General features: G+C 33.5%; 1 pseudogene; it reads left to right on the top strand.

Moving 5' to 3' along the window:
• The first annotated feature begins 1267 nt into the window (after positions 1 to 1267).
• Positions 1268 to 2879, top strand: LOC125816082 (uncharacterized; annotated as a pseudogene).
• The last annotated feature ends 7895 nt before the right edge of the window (positions 2880 to 10774 follow it).

Genomic DNA, 10774 nt, shown 5'->3' with positions numbered 1-10774 from the left:
GAGCTAAGAAAGAGCATGCACCAATACCACATAAAAGAAAGAATTCTAGGGATTTCATTCCACAACAAGAAAGAGTAAATTGCTTGGGCACAAATCAGTAATTCAATCATCTTCAAGGGAAGAGATTAGAACCTCACATATGATTGCAGAGAAAGGACAAACTAAACAGAGGTTATTTTAATTTGGAGAGTCCATTCAAGAGAAAGAAATTAAACTTCCTATGAATAACTTTAGGTTCCAAACGTCATTCAAGGAAGGTGTTACTGCTTCAGTACATGTGACTAGAACAACACTAGGTAATGGAGAGGTACAACATGATATTGAGGATCTATTGAACTTCAAACAAGTGAAGAGGAAGTCGGTCCAACTAGCCACCAATATTGATCTGTTTCTGGATAAGAAACAGATACACAATGAACATGATATTCATGATCCTATTATTAATGAACATAACATAGGATTGGATGATCTTGTGGATCAAGAACAACTCGGTGGAGATGAATGTGATGTCGAAGAGAAAATTGACATTAATTATAGTACAAAAGGTATATCTTAAACCTTGTAAGATTTCGTACTCGTTATAAAAGAAATATCTTATTTCCTGTCTGTTACATCAATCTAGAAATATCGAAGTCAAAAAAAGTTCGAGGACAAACAACATGTAAGGATATTCACGCAAGAAATTTGGAAGAGAGAAATGAGGTGACATTTGATAAAGGACAAGCAGTGGGACCAACTAATAAGATAGTATCACAATTAAGTAACTTTATAGGAAAAATTGCAAGGAATCCTAGATTCATCAGCTTGATGTACACTAGTTGGCATGTGGTGCCAAGGATACTAAAAAGCGCATGTGGGAATTTATCAATGTAAGAACAATCACTCTTGAGATTGCATATTTTATTATTTGTTTTTACTTACCGAAGCTAAATATATTTTATTTTGCATAGTCCAAATTTCTAATTCCAGTAGAAGGAAAGAAGTGGGTGATGACTGGTCTTCGGGATGCTTGGAGGTGACACAAGCAAACAATTAAAGAGAAATTTTTTGATAAAAATAGTACCCTTGAGGATATGCTAGCAAAACGTTCTGATGGCATTCCAGATAATCAATTCCACCAGTTGATCGAGTATTGGAAACACCCAACTGTTCAAGTAAGGCTAAAATAGTGCATTTCTACTCATCGACATATTTTGCATCATATCTATTGTTTTTTTATTTATCAATTCAATTATCTCTTTTTATTTAATAATAGGCCATATGCGAGATGAATTCTCAAAACAGGAAAAAACAAAAGTGGAGGCATCGAATGAGACCTATTAATTTTGCAAGAGTATGTGTGGCATTGGTAATACTTAGCTGACATTTCTTCAAAAATCTGAATTTCATTTTTTTGTACTTTATTAGAACATACTGATGTTTTTTTTGTTTTTTTTATATAATCTGTAGCGTGCAGCCAAAGATAACAACGAAGAACCATCAAAGCCTGAAATGTTTATTGCAACTCGTACCAAGATGGGAAAGGAAATCCAGGCTGATACCCAAGTTGCAATAGTAAGCTTTTTAAAGAGGATTAGTAGTGAATTTGATTCAGACTTAAAATTTATATATTGTGGGGAGTTTGACTCCATTGAATTTTATCACGCATGTCTTTGTCTTCTTCTTCTTCTTGTGTTTCTTCTTCTTCTTCTTCTTCTTGTGCTTCTTCTTGTGCTTCTTATTCTTCTTCTTCTTCTTCTTCTTCTTGTGCTTCTTCTTCTTCTTCTTCTTTTTCTTCTTCTTCTTCTTCTTCTTCTTCTTCTTGTGCAAGTGCGAGGAGATATCAATTCTTTGTCGATGTCGCTGAATTGTTTGCTAGGAAAAGTTGTCAGATTTTTTTAGTTCTTGATCGCTATCATAGGAATGGAAATGAAATAGTACTTACAATTCACTATGGATGCCAATTTTATTCAACAGGCTGAACTTCAGAATCGCCAAAATTCTGGGGAAACAACTGATGATGCATTTAGGGCAGTGTTTGGAAATGAGCAGCCTGGTCGACTTAGGTGCTATGGTAGATCAGTGACAACAAGTTCTTTGAAGAAAGATGATAAATTAACAATCTAAAACAAAAGCATGCCAATGAAATCACTTATCTAAAGGAAGAATTGAGACAAGAAATGCGACATTTATTCATTCAATTGCTGCGAAACAACCCTGGATTGAATTTTCAAGATATACCAGGGTGTGTTGGATCTAACCTTGCTTCACCTATTGATGCAAGTAGCGCACAAGCTGTAAGAGGCACAAATCTTCCACATTCTTCAGGGTCAGCTCATGATTCGGTTCTTCTAAAGGTATTTTGTATTTCACATTTTCTGTTAATAGTCTGCATATTGTTTTTCTTCTAGTTGAGTTGGTGTTCTTGGTAAAGAAATTCTGAACTTATTTTACTATCTTGAATCTTTGAAAGTTTACTTTGTTTTTGTAACTCATTGTCTCCTTTCAGCTTCTATATCTATTTTTTTAATATATATTTTTAGTTGTATGAGTGTTGTATTGTGTTGAAGGAGGACTCTAGTGATTTTGTGTTGTAGTTATGTACTTTTTCCCCCTGTTGTTTTATTGCTTTGAACTGTGATGGTTGTTGTGAGAGATGGTTTTAGTTTTCATTACTTAAACTGATTCTCATAGTTAAAGCTGTCCCTTTTAGATTTCTTCGAAGGTTAGAGACTTTGTTGTATTTTTGTGAGTGAGTTTGTTGTAACTTGTGCTAGTTAGCTCTGTTCTGATGTGGTTTGAGATGTCATCCTGTTGCTGTTGGTTCTTGTTTCTAGGAATCTGTCTTTCTTGTACTTTGGAATGCTGTATCTCAACCTCTTTTTGTTTTCTTCTTTTAATTGCTTCTCTCTTTTTCTTGCTTGGTTTACCTTTTGATTTGTTGTTGGAAGGAGTCTGATCATTATCTTTCCCATTCTGCTGACTGTTATCACCTGTAGGGCAATAAGATCTTGCCTCCCTAAAATATTATCATTATTGTCCTAAATTTTCTGCACTGGATTGATATTTAATTAGTGTCAAGCTGTAAAATGGAGACGAATAGGAAAAGGGAAAGAGAGAGGAAGTATAGTGATCTTACTCATGCTCGATGACAATGTCCGCGAAAAATTCAGTATGATTGAGCAGCTGTCGGTGAATAAAACAATACAAGAAAGTTAAAATGGTTGAAGGTTTTTAACAACCTCGAAATAAATCAAAGAAATAGGAATATTGTGTTACCTCCAAATACTCAAAGGCTCCTGCAGGTTCCCATGCTGCTAAACCGCCATTTTTACTCTATAATTTTATTTAAAATGGATCTTATTATAACTTTAAGATATAGGTTTCTCTTGAATTTTTTGCAAAAGCAGAAAACAACTTCAGATTAAATGATTTATGACCCTGACTTGTAGCATTAACCCGAGACCTGTCTGGAACTTGTTGTTTATTCTGAATGTGATGCTGAGGGGGGTAGTAGGGGCTCTATGGTCTAGACTATGATCAATGTGAGTGTTCTCATGCCCAACATGTTGTCAGTGGTTGACTTATTATTAATTTGTGTCTCCATTGTATCCTTATTTTTTGAATTCTGATTTTCAGCTCCTTCTTGATTGTTTGGTTGATCCTGCATAGAAAGATCAATGAAATTATTAGAAGTAGGGAGTGCAGAATTAGTAGTCATACTTGTGTGATGAGTCTGTTGCTGCTGCAATGTTTCCTTAGGAGATTTTGGTTTGCCCATGCTATGTTGAACTGGCCTGTAAACTTTCCTCTTCTGAGTCTGCCATTCTTCATCAGCTGGCTTGTTGTTATTTCCTTTTTTTGGTGTTGCTGGTATTATGAACTGGTGTTTCCATCCTCTCTATTTGTGTATTGCAGTTGCAAGTTTCTGGAATCTTGCTTGCCTTGTTCCCCTTTGTTTTTGTTCTTCCTATCAGCCTCCAACTCTTTTCTTTTTTTAAATTCCTCATCTCTTTGCTTAATATCAACGTGTGAATGTGAGAGCTAGTCTCTTGAGCTCTTTCTTGATTAATGAAATGGGCAGCTCCTAGTTCCTGCCCAATACAGACATGTAACAAGTGTACTTTGTGTTTACAATACATGCAGTAATCCAAAATTCACGTGCTGATAAATGTTCTATATGATTTGCATATATATATATATTGATTTGGATTGGTTGGCTCAGTGAATACTATCCAATTATGCACTTCCACATTTATTTCACTAACTTATAATTATTTTGAATGTGCAGGAAAATGCCGGTAATTGAATTTGAATTGCATGTGGCCAAAAGTAAACTCGGTCTATTGTAGTGAACAATGAAGAGTTTTTGTACTATTGTCATATACGTTTGAATGCATTTGGTTTTTTGGAATTTATTTATAGTAGAGATCTTTAAGCAATCACTTTCTAAGTATTGATTGTACAAGACATGTTTCTCAAAGTTTATTTGAAATATAAAGCTTTGATTTAATTATTAGCTAATTTTGTGCTTTAGGTCACTTGTATATTTAATTATGTGAGTATATATTGAATATATGCAAATAAAAATTATTGTTCTTAAAAATAAAAAATTGTGGCTACAAAATTCTACACAACATTGCCACACTTCAAAAGTGTTGTTGTAGGACGTCCAATGTTATCTTGTACATAAGAAAAATTACACTTTATAAGTGTTGCTCTAGATAACTTTACAAGTGTTGCTCTTGATGAGATAAAAAAGGCATCACTTTTTAAGTGTGCCCAATAACAAAGCAAAGGCAACGCTTTTAAGTGTAGTATAATGAAAAATCGGTGTCACTAATTCATCACAACAAAGCGTGCCCTTATACCTCTTTGGCTACACTTTATAAATGTAGCCAAAGATGGCGACATTTAAAAAGTGTTGCCTAATGTCAAAGGTTACGATTCTTTAGGTCACCCCCTAAAAAGCGTTGCTTAAAGTCCAAAAATGTAGCCTTTTATCAAATGCTACACTTTTTGCTAGTTTAGGCTACACTTTACTGGGGTAGCCGTAGGCCTAAAACGGTGTAGTGATAGGAACTAAGTATTCCCAAGAGTAAATGTTTTTACATTTAAGATGAGAGGAAACTAAGATTTCCAAAAGAGTTTTGAGCAGCTTGAGTACCATCTCTTTTAAGAGAGATTTTTGAGTAATAATCTCAAAACACAAAAAGAGTTATGTTTTTAAACATATGAGCTAGTATATTTTGGGAGTAGTATTGAACACCGATATGGGAGAGAGTTCATACAACTCACAACCCCCATAAATCATGTAGCCAACGTGGGTAGAAAGGGTCATACTTTTTAGATGATTCCTTAATGCTTTTTAGCATAGACTAGTGGATCCACTTAGTTGAGAGGTTCTATACCCCAGAAAAGTATAGGACAGTTCTGGCAGCGTAAGGGAGACGTTGTATCATCACATAGCTTATAGTGATGCTTGTCGGTTAGAGAAACTCCCACAGAGTTATATTGTATTTTTATATATACAAACTGAGTTATTATTGTATTCTTCAATACATTGAGTTACCATCTACTGTTTTATACATCTTTTATTGTTGCTTTATCCTTGAGTATAATGAGTTGAGTACCTTTGAGTTGAGTATCATATCTTTGAGTTGATTAATTTATTCTTGAGTTGAGTTGAGTTGACTTGAGAAGAGGTAAGTATGTTTCCTTTTATCATGTTCAAGCTTATGCTTATGCTTTAGAATTTCCCTTACATGCTCGTACATTCCATTTACTGAGCCATTTGGCCTACATCGTTTCATGATGCAGATACAGGTATTCAGGGTCATTAACAGGAGCTTCGTTGATACCACATGGAGTTTGAGTTAGCTATAGTGAGCCTCCTTACTTTCGGAGGATTTCATTTACTTTTCAGTTTTGTCAGGATGTCGTTGCTCTTGTCCCGACTTCCATCTTTGTCATTTAGAGGCTTCATAGATAGACAGTAGAGCTTGAGAAGTCAGTTTCATTCATTTTGTTAAATGTTTTAAAGACTTGAGATTCCTTTTTTGGCTAGTTGATTATACGATTATATTCTGAGTTAATTATTTGAGTTTCACTGAATTTTATTCTATTCCAAGCTATGTATGATTGAGTTATTCTTCCGCTTGTAGTCAGCCAGGATGAGGGTTTGCTTGGGGACTAGTAATGGTTCTCGAGTGTTGGCCACGTCAAGGGTGTAGACTCGGGTCGTGACATTAAGTCTTTAAACATTTAACAAAATAAATGAACAGACTTCTAAAACTCTATTTTCTATCTATGAAGCCTCTAACTGACAAAGATGGACGTCGGGACAACTCCCATGACATCCTGACAAAACTGAAAAGTAAATGAAATCCTTCGAAATCAAGGAGGCTCACCAAAGCTAACTCAAACTACTTGTGGTATCAACGAATCGCCTGTTGATGATCCTGAGTACCTGTATCTGCATCATGAAGATGTAGGCCAAATGGCTCTGTACATGGAATGTACGAGCATGTAAGGGGAATTCTAAAGCATAAACATAAGCTTAAACTAGTAGAATAAAAACATACTTACCTCTTCTTGACTCACTCAACTCAACTCAACTCAAAGATACTCAACACAACTCAAAGCTATGCTACTCAACTCAAAGATATGATACTCAACTCAAAGATATGCTTCTCAACTTAAAGATATGCTACTCAACTCAAAGATACTCAAATCTAGATAAAGCAACAATAAAAGATGCAATTTATGGAAAACTTTTGAAATAGTAGATAACAACACAATGTATTGAAGAATACAATTAAAACTCAATTTGTATATAGTAAAATATAATATAACTCTGTGGAAGATTCTCTAACCGACAACCATCATTATGAGCTATGTGATGATACAACGTCTCGCCCACACTGCCAGAACTATCCTATACTTTGTCGGTGTATATAACCTATCAACTAAGTGGATCCACTAGTCTATGCTAAAAAGCACTAAGGAATCATCTAAAAAGTATGACCCTTTCTACCCACGTTGGCGACATGATTTATGGAGACTTGAGTTATCTTAACTCATCCCCATATCAGTGCTCAATACTACTCCCAAAAATATACTCAGCTCATATGTTTAAAAACATAACTCTTTATGTGGTTTGAGATTATTACTCAAAATCTTTCTCTTAAAAGAGATGTTACTCAAACTGCTCAAAACTCTTTTGGAAATCTCATTTTCCTCCTCTTTTAAGTATGAAAACATTTACTCTTGGGAATACTTAGTTCCCATAAATCATTTTAAACAAAATGAACTCAATCTACTCTTTCTCAACTCAAGTGCTCAAGGCTTAAGACAAGTTTAGAAAAAATTGTAAAAGACTTCTCAAAATAAGGTTCATGCCGAGTTATGGACGTGAACGACTTAATTCAAGGTTTTCAATAACCATACATAGAAATCAATGCTCGGAACTCGACAACTCAGAACTCAAGAACTTCAATGATACTACTTATTTCAAAAATGCTCAACTTAGAGGGTTCATGCGGGATTATGGGCATGAACAACTCAACTCATGGACTTCATGATACTACTCATCTCAAGAATGTTCAATTAATAGAGCTCATGTGGAATTATAGGCATGAACAACTCAACTCATGGACTCCATGGGTAATATGTAATAGTCCCATGATTAGGAATAAAATATCAAAAGGGATTAGGAACTCAATACTCAAGACTTAGAAATTGAAGATACTACTCCTCTCAAAGATGCTCAAATTATGAAGTTCATGAGGAATTATAGGCATGAACGACTTGATTCAAGGGTCTACATAAAAATATGGAACTTGTGTATACGACTCTTCTCATTCTCATACTTACTTCTTCAAAACTTAGTTCTAATCGATAGTTGATCTCCAAGGATTTAAAATTGAACTCAAAGACTTTCTTGGACTTTACTCTTAGCTTTCTCTTAAATGTGATTTATGAACTCAAGAGCTATTGTTCATGGTACGAAGGATCTCGTAATGATAAAGTAGACTCATGAATACATTCTCCTCATTCTCATACTAACTTACTCGAGTCTTGAAACAAGTTCATTAGGAATTGTAGAAGACTCCTAAAAAATACTCAAAGAGATTTTCTCAAAATATTTGAAAGAACTCTCAATACTGAACTCTTAACTCTACCTTGAATTTGAATTATGAATTAAAGGATATGATTCATGTTATGAATGATTTATAGGTATTTTGAAGTCATTTAGACTTGTTAGAATTGATAGGAAGTGTTAGTACACTTTAGAAGGACTCAGACGGGCTAAACGATGAAAAACGGGTGGGGGTAGACGACCTTGGCGCACTGCTGGTGCGGGGTGCCATCCCCTGAAGTTCAGAGACTGGGTTCTGGTACACTGCTGGCGTGCCACCCCAGCTCCTCTAGGGCATCGAGGGGGCGCCACCCCAGACCTTCTGGCGCATTGCCCCAGGCCTTCAGGCACATCGGGGGAGCGTTGCCCTAGCCCCAACCCCTTCCCAAAACTTTTTGATTAATCTATTTCCTCGTTTTCTGACCTTAATTCGATTAGATTCGATTCTTTTTCTCAAATTTTCTTTAGATTCGGTTACCCAATACATGTACCCAAGAATCTACTCAAAACAACTCTTAAAATCGACACGATTATCCCAAGAAACTCATCAATCCCATCCCAATTCAAGAATGAAAGAAAATTTAAGAACAAAAATCAATAACATCAAACCTTCAACTCTTTAGGATGAAATTACGCTGAAATTAATATGATTTGCGCGTGGGTTAACCAACCCAACACTATGTGAACTCACATACCTCTTATGGATCAAACCATTGGCGAAATCCGAAATCAAATCCTCAAGAACTCAACGAAATCTAGGCTTTCTCCTCTTTTCTCTTCTTGAACTCTTTTCTACAACCCTAGCGTGAATTAGGATTTGCGTAAACTGAACCAATTCATTTTAGACCCATATTTAATTACTAAAAATGAAATAAATCTAATAGGATAAGGAAAATACCAAAATACCCCTCTTAAATCCGGTTAGCTTTCCTAAAATGGGAAGCCCGACTTCAAACAAACATATCTCTATAATACAATCTCAAAAAATTAGCAAACTCGGTGGCGTTGGAAATATAATTCAAAGAACTTTCATTTGATACCTTATTGGCCACCTAACTCATCCTGTACTGAAGGTTATGGTATCAGAGCTATGGATGAAAAGAAATATAAGAAGAAACATATTAGTAGAAAGTTAAGAAAAATAAGAAGAAAATTAAACAAATTATATCCAGAATATAAACAACTCAATATCACAAAAACAAATAACGATAAATTAGATCAATTAATAAATAATATATCTAAAATAGAATATAAATATGTTCAATATTTAAAGATACAATGAATAACGAGAATAATGAATATAGACAAAAACTTACTGAAATAATTATAGCTAAAAGACAAGAATTGAGACATAGGCAAAATAGACTTAACAGTAATATATTTGCAGGAATCTGTAAAAAATCTATACTAGCACAAAGAAAAACTATTTTATATCTACAAATACAAATAGAAAACTTAGAATATAAACTACAACACAATTTATAAATGAATAAAGAAGAATACGCAATAGATGAAAAAACATATGAAAACTATGACAGATTAAAAATAAAAATAATATTTTCTAATCTAGGAAGAAGATATAAGAAAATAGGTGACAATCTAAGTTTAATGTTAGAAAAAGAAACAGTAAAATTAGAAGATAGTTTAACTGTTATGATAAGAATAACAAAAGAAAATGAAGAAATAGATAGAAAAACGGAAATTGAAAAAATAAAACAAGCAAAAAAGGAAGTACAACAATTAGAAGAAGTAAAAAATTACTAAAATAATAGAACTAGAAAAAGAGCTGGCAATATTGAAAGAAATGTATGAAATTAAACAAAAAGAAAAAAAACAAAAAACAAAATTAGCAAATGAGATAATTAAATTTAAAGAAAAATTACAATTAGAAGAACTAGAAGAAAAAGAAGAAAACCAAGATAATCTACCTGAAATAGGAATTGATGAAATAAATAATGATGATCTAGAAGAACAACATTTAAAAACAAGCGAAACATCTACGGAACTTCTAGCAAACATAGATACAAAGAATTTAGAAGTAAATACAGGAGACGTAGACATGGATGAAAAACCAAGTACATCAGGAGTAAAAAATCCAAAAATCCAAGATACTATAATACAAACTATAGACAATATGATAGAGAAAAGACTATGTCGGATAAAAGATTGAATAAAAAATGGGCACGTAAACCAATAACTGAACAACATAATTTTTTAGATTTAGATTGTGTAGTAGATATAAATAAAACAATCCAATTATGGATGGGATATATATCAAAACAATTAATAGATAACAAAATAGGAATGACAGAAACACCAGGATATATAGAAAGAACACTTATAGGAACAGTAAAATTATGGCTACAAAATTTATTAGATGAAAGTTTAAAAACTTTAAGAAGTAATAAAAAATTTGATGGTGAAATAGCTACTACAACTATGGAAATATTATATAAATACGAAGTAGCTATAAGAAACGAATTTAGTAGTATGACAACAAAAGTAGAAGAACAAGATAAAGAAAAAATCATAAACCAGAATCTAATGACAAAATTAACAATATGTAACATGTGTTATATAGATGAATATACATATGCATTTAGAGAATACTATTATAAAGGAACATATAGCATAGAAGAAAGTAAAGAAATAAGA

The sequence above is a fragment of the Solanum verrucosum genome, unplaced genomic scaffold (genome assembly GCF_900185275.1).
Source record: "Solanum verrucosum unplaced genomic scaffold, falcon-dt-bn FXZP01000006.1, whole genome shotgun sequence".
Classification (NCBI taxonomy): Eukaryota; Viridiplantae; Streptophyta; class Magnoliopsida; order Solanales; family Solanaceae; genus Solanum; species Solanum verrucosum.
The sequence above is the reverse complement of the archived record's forward strand: the minus strand, read 5'-3'. Positions and strand labels throughout refer to the sequence as shown.